At 35.3% G+C, this 13,268-nt stretch overlaps 1 long non-coding RNA gene across 3 annotated transcripts in view; it reads right to left on the reverse strand.

Moving 5' to 3' along the window:
- Positions 1-13,268, reverse strand: part of LOC112678195 (uncharacterized) — a 325,792-nt gene that overhangs the window by 14,339 nt on the left and 298,185 nt on the right. The gene's annotated exons all lie outside the window — the stretch shown is intronic.

Below are 13,268 nucleotides of genomic sequence, written 5' to 3' on the forward strand. Positions count from 1 at the left end.
ACCTTTCAGCTAGGAAAGACAGGCTTTAAATGAGTAAATCAATACTGGGATCATTTCAAACATGGAAAGTGCCATGAAACAAATGAATGCAGGACATGGAATAGAGTGATTTGGGAAGTGTGTGTGTATTATTATATTTTTGTGTGTGTGTATTATTTTTGATGATGTGATAAGACCTCCTTGGAAAGGGGAACTTTGACCTAAGCATTTAGTGATGCAAAGGAGCCAGTCCTGTTGTAAAGTTTTTCTACCTTTCTGACTAATCTTTTTTTTTTTTTTAATTTAAATTCAATTTGCCAACATATAGTATAACACCCAGTGCTCATCTCCTCTTGTGCTCTCCTTAATGCCTGTCACCCAGTGACACTCCCCGCCCCCCCCCCCCCTCCCCGCAACCTTTGTTTCTCAGTTGGGAGTCTCTCAAGGTTTGTCTCTACCCATCTTTTTGGGGACTATTTGTTTGGTTCCTCTGGAAGACCCTCTCTTTGAACTGAAATGTTAATATCTCCAGGCCTTTAACCTTAAGTCGTTTCTCATTTCAGTCTTTTTTTTCTTTTGATGATCTTATCAAAGACTTAACTATGACTTAACCTTTTCAGGATTCTAGTATTTTTATCTTAAATCCAATCTTAAATCCCAGGCTCTAGAACTATTTTTCTAACTGCCTATAAATAGCCATCTCCAACTGGAAAGTTCACAAGCACCACACACTCCAAGAAGATACAAACTGAATTATTTCACCCCTAAGTTTCTCCTTTTACTGAATTACAGTAATGACTATATTGTATGCACTATTTTAACAAACATTAATTGTTTTTACTATGTGCCTGAAACTATTCCAAACACTTTACAAATATTGTATGAAGTATGACTGTATATTCATTGAAACAAGGAACTATGTTTTTTTCATCTCTTTATCTCCTACTCTTGAAAGGACATTCAATAATGCTTGGTAAGAAAAAAAAATCAATAAGTGAACACAATAAATGTAGAGAGCTATTAAGAAGACTGAGAATGGTTGTTGATAAGACACAAGCTACATGATTGCCAGGCAGCAAGAGTCATGTTGATGCTCTGAATTTGTAGAGGTTCCAATTTGCATAGTTACATTCAGTTCTTTATCTGTGTCTATGCATAAGAAAAAATAATAAGGCATGTAACATTGATTTAAAGTTAGATTTTGTAGAGTACATGTAGTGGAAAGATAATAGCACATGGAAATAAAGAGACCTGGAGAAACTGGAGGTCAGATGCATTATTCTTAGGTCCAATCAGAGTGGGAAGAAACATCAAAATTACTGATAAAGAAATACAGAAATAGAATTAAGATAAAGGAACTGAGACAATGAGATCAGAATAGGATTAGTAGAATAAAAGAGATGTGAAATGTGTGTAAACACACACACACTTTATCGTATAATTATTATTGATTACAACTTGGATTATTAGAGTTTAAGCTTTCTCTAGAGAAATTGTTACCCTAAACTGCACGGTAAGATCCAGAGGATGGCTTGGAGAGAATGGAGATGAAACTCTAGAATAGTAACATCCATAACAAATATAATAATGAGTCACATATCTAATTTTAAATTTTCTACTACCACATTTTAAAAAGTAATAAACATGAAATTTGATAATATATTTTATATAATACAATATATCCAAAATATTATATATAGTGAATATATAACAGTATATATCATAAAATCATTTTGAGGTATTTTACCTTCATTTGTAATCATGGTGTATTTTATACTTAGCACATCTTAATTTGAGCTAGCCCTGGTTCTAATGCTCAGTAGCCATATGTGACTGGTAGCTACCATATTGGACAGAGCAAATCTTGCTAGAACTAAGAAAGTCAGGGAATGATGAAGTTTGGGGGTGAAATGTGTTCACCACCTGGTTGCTAAAGTCTCCCTGAATCTTGATGGAATTTAGGTATCACACAAGAATGTCTCTGCCTGCCTCTCTCTGTGTCTCTCATGAATAAATAGTCTTTTAAAAAAATTGGGTTTTAATATATGATTACATCTACTCATTATCTTCCATTATAAAAGCTACAGGCCAAGTTCTTTCAGTACAGAATTTCAATTGACTCTAGGAAATGAAAATAAGTTTCTGATTCCTCAAAACTACAATCATGATTCCAAATTTTTAAAATGTTTTGATCTTCAAATGCTAGCAACTGGGAGTCACCTTCAAAAAAGACTTTAGTGTAGGGGCACCTGGGTGGTTCAGTCAGTTAAACATCAAACTCTTGATTTTGGCTCAGGTCATGATCTCAGGGCTGTGAGATAGAGCTCCACAGCAGGCTCAGCACTGGGTGTGGAGCCTGCTTGAGATTCTCCTCTTCCTCTGCCCTTCCCTCCTACCCTCCCCACGCCCGCACTGGTGTGTGTTCTCTCCCTCTCTTTTTCTCTCGCTCTCCCTTCTTCCCTTCCTCTCTCTCAAAAAAAAAAAAAAAAAAAAAAAAAGAAAAAAGAAAAAAAAGACTTTAGGGTATTTGACTGGAAGCCACATAGAGTTTTCATGAGCACATTGTTCATCATTGTATCTCTGATGCCAATAATCAATTCTTGGCTATGTGATCAGAAAGGGAACGAAAAGTTTCCAAAAACATGTTTTAGACAATTGCATCCATGCATTTACCCAATTCAAGAAAGTGTGTTAATTATAAAAACAAAGATGGGTCTGTTAAAATTCTGTTTTTCTTCACAAAAATCCATTCATTGCTGAACCACTTCATTGCCTACTGACACCAAAAAGAAGACAAAGCAAAAGCAAAACAAAAACAATAAACATTAAGACAGATTTTTGGGAACATTAAGCAGTCACTGGCTTCTGGTTTTGTGCTAGTACATTATGATAAATATAAACTATTATTTCTCACTGCTGGTATTTCACCTTATGGTGTTGCATCTGTGTTTAGCCAAAAAATGCCAGATGGCATTGAGAAACCAATTGCTCACTATGCAAGAACAATGACATATACATTACACATAAACTGACAAAGTTCCAGCAGTTATTAACAGAGCCAAAAATCCCTCTAACCACTTTTGTCAGGCTTTTACAATTAATGGAGTACAGACCCCTTGGAATATTCTTTGGAGATTCTTCTCTTAAGATAATCATATACCCTTAATTATGTAACCATGGATGCAGCTTTGAACTTTTCTGCCACCCACATCCAAGCTTAGAAGACTATAATTTCAAAAGCTCCTGCATTATATTAGGTCTTCAGATATTGGCTTCTGATTATGTTGTTCTTCTCCCATCATTTGGTAGAACATAACCTTTGCACACCATGGTGATGAAATGACCAGTAGAACGACTACCCAAGAAATCAAGAATGCTACAACTTTTCAATCTGATTTTTCTACTCATAATTGACTCTGTTTCTTGGGAAGCCTTTTTTAAATTGGTTGTAGGAAATTATTTTTGTTAGATTGGCTATATTCAAGGAACATATTTAGAAACTTTGCATTAAAGCATTAAGAATTAAGTCTGGGGACTAAGAATAGACTAAAATATTAAAAGTGATATAAATGTTTATAGTATATGACACATGAAGATGCTTGAATAAAGGAATATTGTTCAACAACTTTGACTTTTCCTAAATTGTTCTAAAGGACAAACTATTATTATTTTAGATACCTTCTATCATTCATCGTAAACCTGACAGTAACAACCACAGGTGCATACTAATTATATACAGCATATGGATTATCGAGTGATCTTATTTGGGGGAATAACTTTGCATTTACTAAAATTGAGTCTTGAATTTTTCAAAAATTTGTGGTCATGGTGGTACTATGAATTTATGCTCTCCATCCCCAAACAAACATATGGCAATGATAAAATACTAGAACAAAACCAAAAAAATATATATGTACTTTAAGCTAAAGTTTTTGTGAACCAGGAAAAGAACAGAAACAAGCTACATGGAGAATAAAGCCATAGGCCTGGGAATCCCTGGGTGGCACAGTGGTTTGGCGCCTGTCTTTGGCCCAGGGCGCAATCCTGGAGACCCGGGATCGAATCCCACGTCGGGCTCCAGGTGCATGGAGCCTGCTTCTCTCTCTGCCTGTGTCTCTGCCTCTCTCTCTCTCTCTGATGACTATCATAAATAAATAAAAATTAAAAAAAAAAGCCATAGGCCTGCTGGATCTTAGGTCAAAAGACCCTGGGAATTAGATATTTCCAGAATAACAAGGACAAGAAACATCTCACACAGTTTGAGGAACTGGATCCAAGTTCATGAAAGAAAGTCTGGGGCTAGGGTAGGACTTTTCTACCCTTGAAGAGATGGAAGAAGGTTGTGACTGCTGCCTGGGGCTGTGGTTTTGAAGGTGGCTGGAATGAGCAGATGTGGCTGAAGAAGCAGCACAGACCTGGGCCAAACCACCTGCTGATTCAGCCACTAAATTTACAATTTCTCCAGTGTTATCATGGGACAAAAATCCACCTGTGGGCACAGAAGGAGCATTTGGAGAAAGTGAATGGTAAGTAATTTCCACTATTATGGCCTCAACATGAATCTTCCAATTACATATAGAAAATGTAACATTAAGAAAGAGAAGTAATAAAATTAGCAAAAAAAAAAAAAAGTGCTATATTCACTACTGGTAGAATGCAAATAATAGGGAATTTTAAAATGACTGAAATATATGTTAATCCTCAAACAGGTAAAGATAGAAAAATAACTATAAAATATAAAATATAAATAGCTATAAATTAAGGTCAGATCAATATGAAAAATAACCCTTTAGCAATCCTTGAAATAAAAACTATAGCCCCTGGATTGGAGAGTTCAACAGATAGGAATTCTAGACTGGATCTAGTCACAGAAACAATGTGATAGTACCTAAAATTTGCCCAAAATGAAACAGAAGAAAAATATGAAAATTGGAGACATGATCGTTAGATGGAAGAGTTCCAATGTATTGCTAAGAAAAGTTCCAGAAGTAGAGGATATGGGAAATTGTGCAGACACTGTCAAAGAAATGATGGTTAGAATTTCTAGAACTGGAAGAAAAAACCCCTAACTTTTGAGGCTGAAATAGTACATAAAGAGAAGAATGAATGAATGAATGAATCAAATCTACATGCACTTACATCATAATGAAATTCCAGAACGTCAAGCATGAAGAGAATCTTAAAAGTTACCAGAGAGAAAAGACAGGTTACCTGTAAAGGGTCAAGAACTAGACTGCCAGCAGATTCTCATCAGCCAAAATATATTTCAAAAGTAGTTTGAGGTCAAGGTTATAATTTTTTAGTTTATTATTATTTGGTGACTTATTTTTTTTTGAACAGTTTAAATTAACAAGCATAGAAAAGGAAGTATAGAGATTTCCCATTTACCCCTTGCCTGCACCCCACCCCCCCAAGCATAGCTTCCACTTTATCAACATCATTCACCAGAATGGTACATTTTCTACCAAGGATGAACCTACATTGACACATCCTAAATAACACTTGTTATTTACTTTAGGGTTCCTTCCTTGTGGCTTCTTTCACTCCAATTGTATTTAAGTTTCTCCATGCCTTCTCATGGCTTCATAGTTTATTTCTTTTTAGGAGTGGATAATACTCCATTGTCTGGATATACCACAGTTTATTTATCCATTCACCTACTGAAAGACATCTTGGTAGTTTCCAAGTTTGGGTAATTATGAATGAAGCTGCTATAAACATATTTGTGTGCAGGTTTTTGTGTGCACATAAGTTATCAATTCCTTTGGGCAAATATCAAGGAATACAATGGAGATCTCATGGTAAGAGAATGTTAAGTTTTATAAGAAATTATCACATTGCCTTTCAAAGTGGCTGTACCATTTTGTATTCCTATTGTTCCACATCCTCACCACCATTTGGTATTGTCAGTGTTTAGGATTTAGGCTATTCTAATAGGTACATATTGTTGCTTAGATTTGCATTTCCATGATTATATATGAAATGAAACATCTTCTCATATGCTTGTCAGTTGTGTATCTTCTTTAGTGAGATATCTGTTAAGGTCTTTGGTCCATTTTTTAAATTGAGTTATTTTCTTATTGCTGAGTTTTTAGGGTTCTTTGTATATTTTGGGACACCTGGGTGGCTCAGTGGTTGAACATCTGCCTTTGGCTCAGGATGTGATCCTGGAGTCCTGGGATCGAGTCCCGCATCGGGCTTCCTGCATGGAGCCTGCTTCTCCCTCTGCCTATGTCTCTGCCTCTCTCTCTCCTTGTGTGTCTCGTGAATACATAAATAAAATCTTTAAGGAAAAAAATGAGTTCTTTGTATATTTTGGATAAACAGTCCTTTAATCAGTTGTGTCTGATATTTTCTCCCAGTCTGTGGCTTGTCTGGTCATTCTGCTGGCACTGTCTTTCACATAACAGAAGTTGTTAATTTTAATGAAGTCTGGCTCATCAATCATTTATTTTATGAATCACGTCTTTGGTGTTGTATCTAAAAAGGCACACCATATACAAAGACATCTACATTTTCTCTCATGTTATCTTCTAGATGTTTTAAAGTTTTTGCATTTTCCATTGAGCTATTTTTAGTTAATTATTGTGAAGGGTGTCAGGTCTGTGTCTAGATTCCTTCCTTCCTTTCTATTTTTTTCTTCAATCTGGATGTCTCATTGTCCCAGCACCATTTGTTGAAGAGGCGATCTTCTATTGTATTGCCTTTGTTTTTGTGTCAAAGATAAGATGACTATATAAACGAGGGTATACTTCTGGACTCTCAATTTCACTGCATTGATTCATTTATGTTATTTCCCCAATACTACACGGTTTTGATTACTATAGATTTATCCTAAGTCTTGAAGTCAGGTAGAGTTTGATTGAGATTGCAATGACTCTATAGATTGAATTGGAAAGCATTGACATCTTGACCATATTGAGTTTTCCTGTCTACGAACATAGAATATCTCTCCGTTTATTTGGTTCTTTGATTTTGTTCATCTGAGTTTTTTAGTTTTCCTTGTAGAGATTGTCTACCTGTTTTGTTAGATTTATACCTAAATGTTTTCATTTCTTTGGATGCTAATGTAAATAGTATTGTGGGGGGTTTTCCAGCTTAATTGAGATATAATTGACATATAACATTATATAAGTTTAAGTTCTACAATGTGTTGCTTTGATACATTTATGTATTGCAAAATGATTACCATCATAGCATTAACTAACACCTCCACCCTGGCACATAATTTCTATTTCTTTTTTTGTGATGAGAACATCTATGATCTGCTCTTTTAGAAATGTTCAAGTGAACATTACAGTATTATCAGCTATAATCTCTTGAATTTGTTAGTTTCCACATCAGAAGTTTATTTCCTTTGACCAGCATTTCCCCATTTTTTCCATTCCTTAGTCCCTGGTAACCATCACTCCACTCTGTTCCTCATAGTTTAGCTTTTTTAGATTCCACATGCAAATGATATCATATAGTATTTATCTTTTTCTGACTTATTTCACTTAGCATAATGCCTTCAAGATTCAACAAAGTTACTTGCAAATGGCAGGATTTCCTTTTTTCTCATAGCTTAATAATATCCATATATTCATATATGAATATATTGTATACAATATATTACATATGCTCAGATTTGAATATTTATTTACATTTCTATCTTTATTAATATATGTGTGGGGAGTGTGTGTGTATCATCTCCTTTATCCATTCATCTGTGGGTGGACATTTAGGTTCCCATATCTTTATTATAGTGAATAATGCTACACTGTGGGTATGAAGATATTTCTTCAAGATCTGGTTTTCATTCTCTTTGGACATATACTTAGAAGTGGGATTGCTGGATGATATTATAATTCTACTTTTGTATTTTTAAATTCCATGTATTTATTGTTGATATTACAGGGATGTGAGTAACTTTTGTATATTAAACTTGCATCCTGCAACTTTGCTATAATCATTTATTAGTTCCAGCAGAGGGTGGAAGTTGTTTTTGTTTTGCTTTGTTTTGTTTTGAGATCTTATTTATTAAGAGAGGAAGAGTGTGTGTGTGTGTGGGGGGGGGGGAGTTGCAGAGGGAGAGAGAGAGAGAATCACAAGCATACTCTTCAATGAGCACAAAGCTTGATGTGGGGCTTGATCTCATGACCCTCAGAACATGACCTTAGACAAAACCAAAAATCAGATGCTCAACCAACTGAGCCACTGAGGAACTCCTGTATTTGTTTTTTGGGTTTTTTTTGGGGGGGGGGAGGTAGAATCTTGTGCATTTTCTACATAGATGATCATGTCGTATGTGAAAAACAACTATTTTGTCTTTCTTCCTAATCTGTATAACTTTCATTCCTTACATTAGTAAGGACTGCCAGTATGGTGTTTTAAAAAGGAGTGGTGACAGAGGACATCTTTGCCTTGTATTAGGTGTTAGTGGGAAAGCATCAGATTGCCTACCATAGGGCATATTGTTAGTTATAGGGTTTTGTTTTTCTGTTTTTGTTTTGGCTAGACTTTATCAAGTTGAGAAAGTATCCCTCTATTCCTACTCAACTGAGGTTTTTTTTTTTTTTTTAATCATGAATAGGCATTGGATTTTATCAAATAATTTTTTTTTCTATTGATAAGATCCTGTGATTCTCTCCCCTTTTTAGTCTGCTAATGGTTTTGAATTTTTTTGAATCTTGCATACCTGGGGTAAATCCCACTTAGTTGTGATATATAATTGTTTTTGTACCTTTTAAGAATTCAGTCTGCCATATTTTGTTGAGAATTTATATTCTTGAGATCTAGTAGTCTGTAGTTTTCTTGTAATATCTTTGTCTGGTTTTGGTACTGAGATAACACTGACCTCAAAGAATGTTAGGAAGTATCCTTTCTGCTTCTATCTTTTAAAAGAGATTGTAGAGAATTGATATAATTTCTTCCTTAAATGTTTGGTAGATCAGTGAACCCATCTGGGCCTACCTAGTACTTTCTCTTTTGAAAGATTATTAATTATTGATTTGGTTTCTTTAATAGATATAGGTCTATTCAGATATTTAATCTTATGTGTATTTTTGTCTTTTAAGGATTTTATATTTAAAAAATTAGTCCATTTCATCTAGGTTATTAAACTTATGGGGACAGAGTTCATAGTATTCCTTTACTATCCTTTTGATATCCATAGGGTCTGTAGTGATATCCCCTCTTCCATTTCTGATATTAGGAATTTTTGTCCTCTTTTTTTCCCTTAGGCTGGCTTCTCAATTTTACTGATTTTTTTCCAAAGAACATTTTGGCTTGTTGATTATCCCTACTGATTTCCTGATTTTAATTTCATTGATTTCTTCTCTAATTCTTATTTCTTCTGTTTACTTTGGATTTGATTTACTCTTATTTTCTAGTTATCTTACATGAAAATTTAGACTATTAATTTTAGATCTTTCCTCTTTTCTAATATATGCATTCAATGTTATGTTTCCCTCTAAGCACTACTTTCACTGCATCCTACTAATTTTCAGTTCTTTTCAGTATCATTTCAAAATATATTTTAATTTCTCTTGATTTCTTCTTTAACCTATGTGTTATTTAGAAATGTATGGTTTAATCACTATGTATTTTGGGATTTTTAAGTTATCTATTATTGATTTCCATTTTAATTCCGTCATGTTCTGAGAGCAGACCTTGTATGACTTCTTTTGAATTTATTAAGGCATTTTTCATGGCTCAGAATGTGATCTATCTTGGTGAATGTCCTTTGAATGTCCATGTGAACTTGAAGGTGTGTATTCTGCTGCTGTTGGATAAAGTGGTATATAGACATCAATTATATCCAGTTAATTGATAGTACTGTTGAATTCAATCATGTCCTTACTGGTTTTTTTCCTGCTGGATCTGCCCATTTCTGAAAGAGAGGTGTTAAAGTCTCCAATTGTGATAATGTATTCATCTGTTTCTCCTTGCAATTCTTTCAGTTTTTGTGTCACACATTTTGATGTTCTGTTGTTAGGCACACACACATTAAAGATTGTTATGTCTTCTTTGAGAACTGACTCCTTTGTCAATATGCAATGGCTTTCTTTTATGCCCAATAATTTTCCTTGATTTGAGAACTGCTCTGTCTGAAATTAATATAGTTGCCTTCTTTTGATTAGTGTTAACATGGTATATTTTTCTTCATTTACTTTTACTCTATATGTATTTTTTAAAAAATATTTTATTTATTTTAGAGAGGGATAGAGAGCACAAACAAGGGGAAGGGCAGAGGGAGAAGGAGACAGAGAATCAAGCAGACTCTGCACCAAGCATAGAGCCCGAAATGGGGCTTGATCTCATGATCCTGAGATTTAGATTTAGATCGAAATTTATATTTATCGATTTAGATTTATTTATCAATTTAGAGCCTAAATTGATAGTCTGATGCTTAATCAACTGAGCCACCCAGGTACCTCTATTCTATACGCAGTTTTTTTTTTTTAACGCAGTTTTATATTTAAGGTGGGTTTCTTATAAATAGTTGAGTCATGTTTTTTGATACACTTTGTTTCTTTTAATTAATGCATTTAGACCATTGGCATTTAATGGGATTGTTAATATAGTTGGATTAATATCTACCATACTTTTACTCTTTTTTAATTTGTTGTCCTTTGTTTCTATTTCTGTCTTTCCTTCTTTTCTGTCTTTGGTAGTTTTAACTAAGCATTTTCTGTGATTCCATTTTGTCTCCTTTCTTAACATATTGGTTATACTTCTTTTTGTAATGTTTCTTAGTGGTTGCCTTAGAATTTGTAATATACAACTAATCCAAGTCCACTTTCTTTTTCTTTTAATTTATTTTTTTATTGGTGTTCAATTTACTAACATACAGAATAACACCCAGTGCCCGTCACCCATTCACTCCCACCCCCCCGCCCTCCTCCCCTTCTACCACCCCTAGTTCGTTTCCCAGAGTTAGCAGTCTTTACGTTCTGTCTCCCTTTCTGATATTTCCCACACATTTCTTCTCCCTTCCCTTATTTTACCTTTCACTATTATTTATATTCCCCAAATGAATGAGAACATATAATGTTTGTCCTTCTCCGACTTACTTCACTCAGCATAATACCCTCCAGTTCCATCCACGTTGAAGCAAATGGTGGGTATTTGTCATTTCTAATAGCTGAGTAATATTCCATTGTATACATAAACCACATCTTCTTTATCCATTCATCTTTCGTTGGACACCGAGGCTCCTTCCACAGTTTGGCTATCGTGGCCATTGCTGCTAGAAACATCGGGGTGCAGGTGTGCCAGCGTTTCATTGCATTTGTATCTTTGGGGTAAATCCCCAACAGTGCAATTGCTGGGTCGTAGGGCAGGTCTATTTTTAACTGTTTGAGGAACCTCCACACAGTTTTCCAGAGTGGCTGCACCAGTTCACATTCCCACCAACAGTGTAAGAGGGTTCCCTTTTCTCCGCATCCTCTCCAACATTTGTTGTTTCCTGCCTTGTTAATTTTCCCCATTCTCACTGGTGTGAGGTGGTATCTCATTGTGGTTTTGATTTGTATTTCCCTGATGGCCAGTGATGCAGAGCATTTTCTCATGTGCATCACTTTCTTTTTTTAAAATTTATTTGACACAAAAAGTAGGGGGACCAGCAGAGGGAGAAGCAGGGCTTGATCCCAGGACCCTGAGATCATGACCTGAGCCAAAGGCAGACACTTAACTGACCAAGCCACCCAGGCACCCCCTGAAGTCCACTTTCTTTTTTAAATATTTTATTTATTTATTCATGAGAGACAGAGAGAGAGAGAGAGAGAGAGAGGTAGAGACACAGGCAGAGGAGAAGCAGGCTCCAAGCAGAGAGCCCGACGTGGGACTCGATCCCCCGTCTCCAGGATCAGGCCCTGAGCTGAAGGTGGTGCTAAACCGCTGAGCCACCAGGGCAGCCCTCAAGTCCACTTTCAAATAAAAATATATCACTTCATGGGTAGAGTCAATAGCTTATAATAACAAGATAATCTTAATTCCTTCTTCCTGTTCCTTGTGTCATTGCTATACTTCATTTCACTTATATATAAGTGCACGCGCGTGTGCACACACACGCACACACACTGTTGTCAGATCAACTAAGAATAAGAAAAGTAAAGGTTTTATTTTACCTCACTTATTCCAGCTTCAATGCTCTTTTTTTTTTCCTTTGTCTACTGGCAACAAATTCCCTCAGTTTTTGTTTCAGAAAGTATTTCTCCTTCACTTTTGAAGGATAATTATGCAGAGTACAGAGTTCTAGGTTGATGGGTTTTTTTCTCTTAATATTTTAAATATTTTGCTCCACTTTCTAATTGCTTGCATGGTTTCTGAGGAGAAATCAGATGCAATTCTCATCTTTGTTCCTTTCTAAGGTGTTTTACCCTCTTCTCTTTTGGCTTCTTTCAAAATTTTCCTTTATTTTTGATTTTCTATATATTGAAAATGATATGCCAAGATACAGTTTTTTTCTTTTTCTCTTGGCATTTATTCTGTTTGGTGTTCTCTGAGCTTCCCCGATGTGTGTCTTGGTATCTGACATTAATTTGGGGGAAATTCTCAGTCATTATTTCAAACTTCTTTTCATTTCTGTCTTTCTTCTCCTTCTGGCATTCCTATTACATGTATGTTACATATTTCATAGTTATTCCACAGTCCTTGGATATTCTGTTTTTTCCATGTTTGTTCTTTTTGCTTTTTGGTTTTCAAGTATTCTGTTGGTATATTATCTAGTTCAGATTCTTTCCTCAGTCATGTCCAGTCTAATAAACCTACCGAAAGCATTTTTTAAAAAATTTCTGTTATAGTGTTTTGGATCTCTAGAATTTATTTTGGGTTCTTTTTTAGAATTTCCATCTCTCTGCTTACATTGCCCATCTGGTTTGTGCATGCTGTCTTTGTCCATTGGAGCCCTTAGCATATTAATTACAGTGGCTTTAAATTTCCTATCTGATAATTCCAACATCCCTGACATGTTTGGTTCTGATGCTTGTTTTTCCTCTTCAAATTGTACTTTGTCTTTTGTATGCTTTGTGATTTTTTTCTTGATAGCCAGACATGATGTGCTAGGAAAAGGAATTGCTGTAAATAGGCTTTTAGCAATGTAGTGGTGAGGTATGGGGAAGGGGAAACATTAATAGTCCTATGATTAGGTCTCAGTCTTTTAGTGAGCTATGCCTTTGGACTGTGAACTTCACAAGTGTTTCTCAGTACCTACCCCCCTGCCCCCACTTTAGGTAGGATGCGATAGCTAGAGTGGTCTGGAGTTGCTCCCCCTTGGAAAGCTAGAGCTAGCTGTAGTCAGGTATTTC

The sequence above is a fragment of the Canis lupus genome, chromosome 27 (genome assembly GCF_003254725.2).
Source record: "Canis lupus dingo isolate Sandy chromosome 27, ASM325472v2, whole genome shotgun sequence".
Classification (NCBI taxonomy): Eukaryota; Metazoa; Chordata; class Mammalia; order Carnivora; family Canidae; genus Canis; species Canis lupus.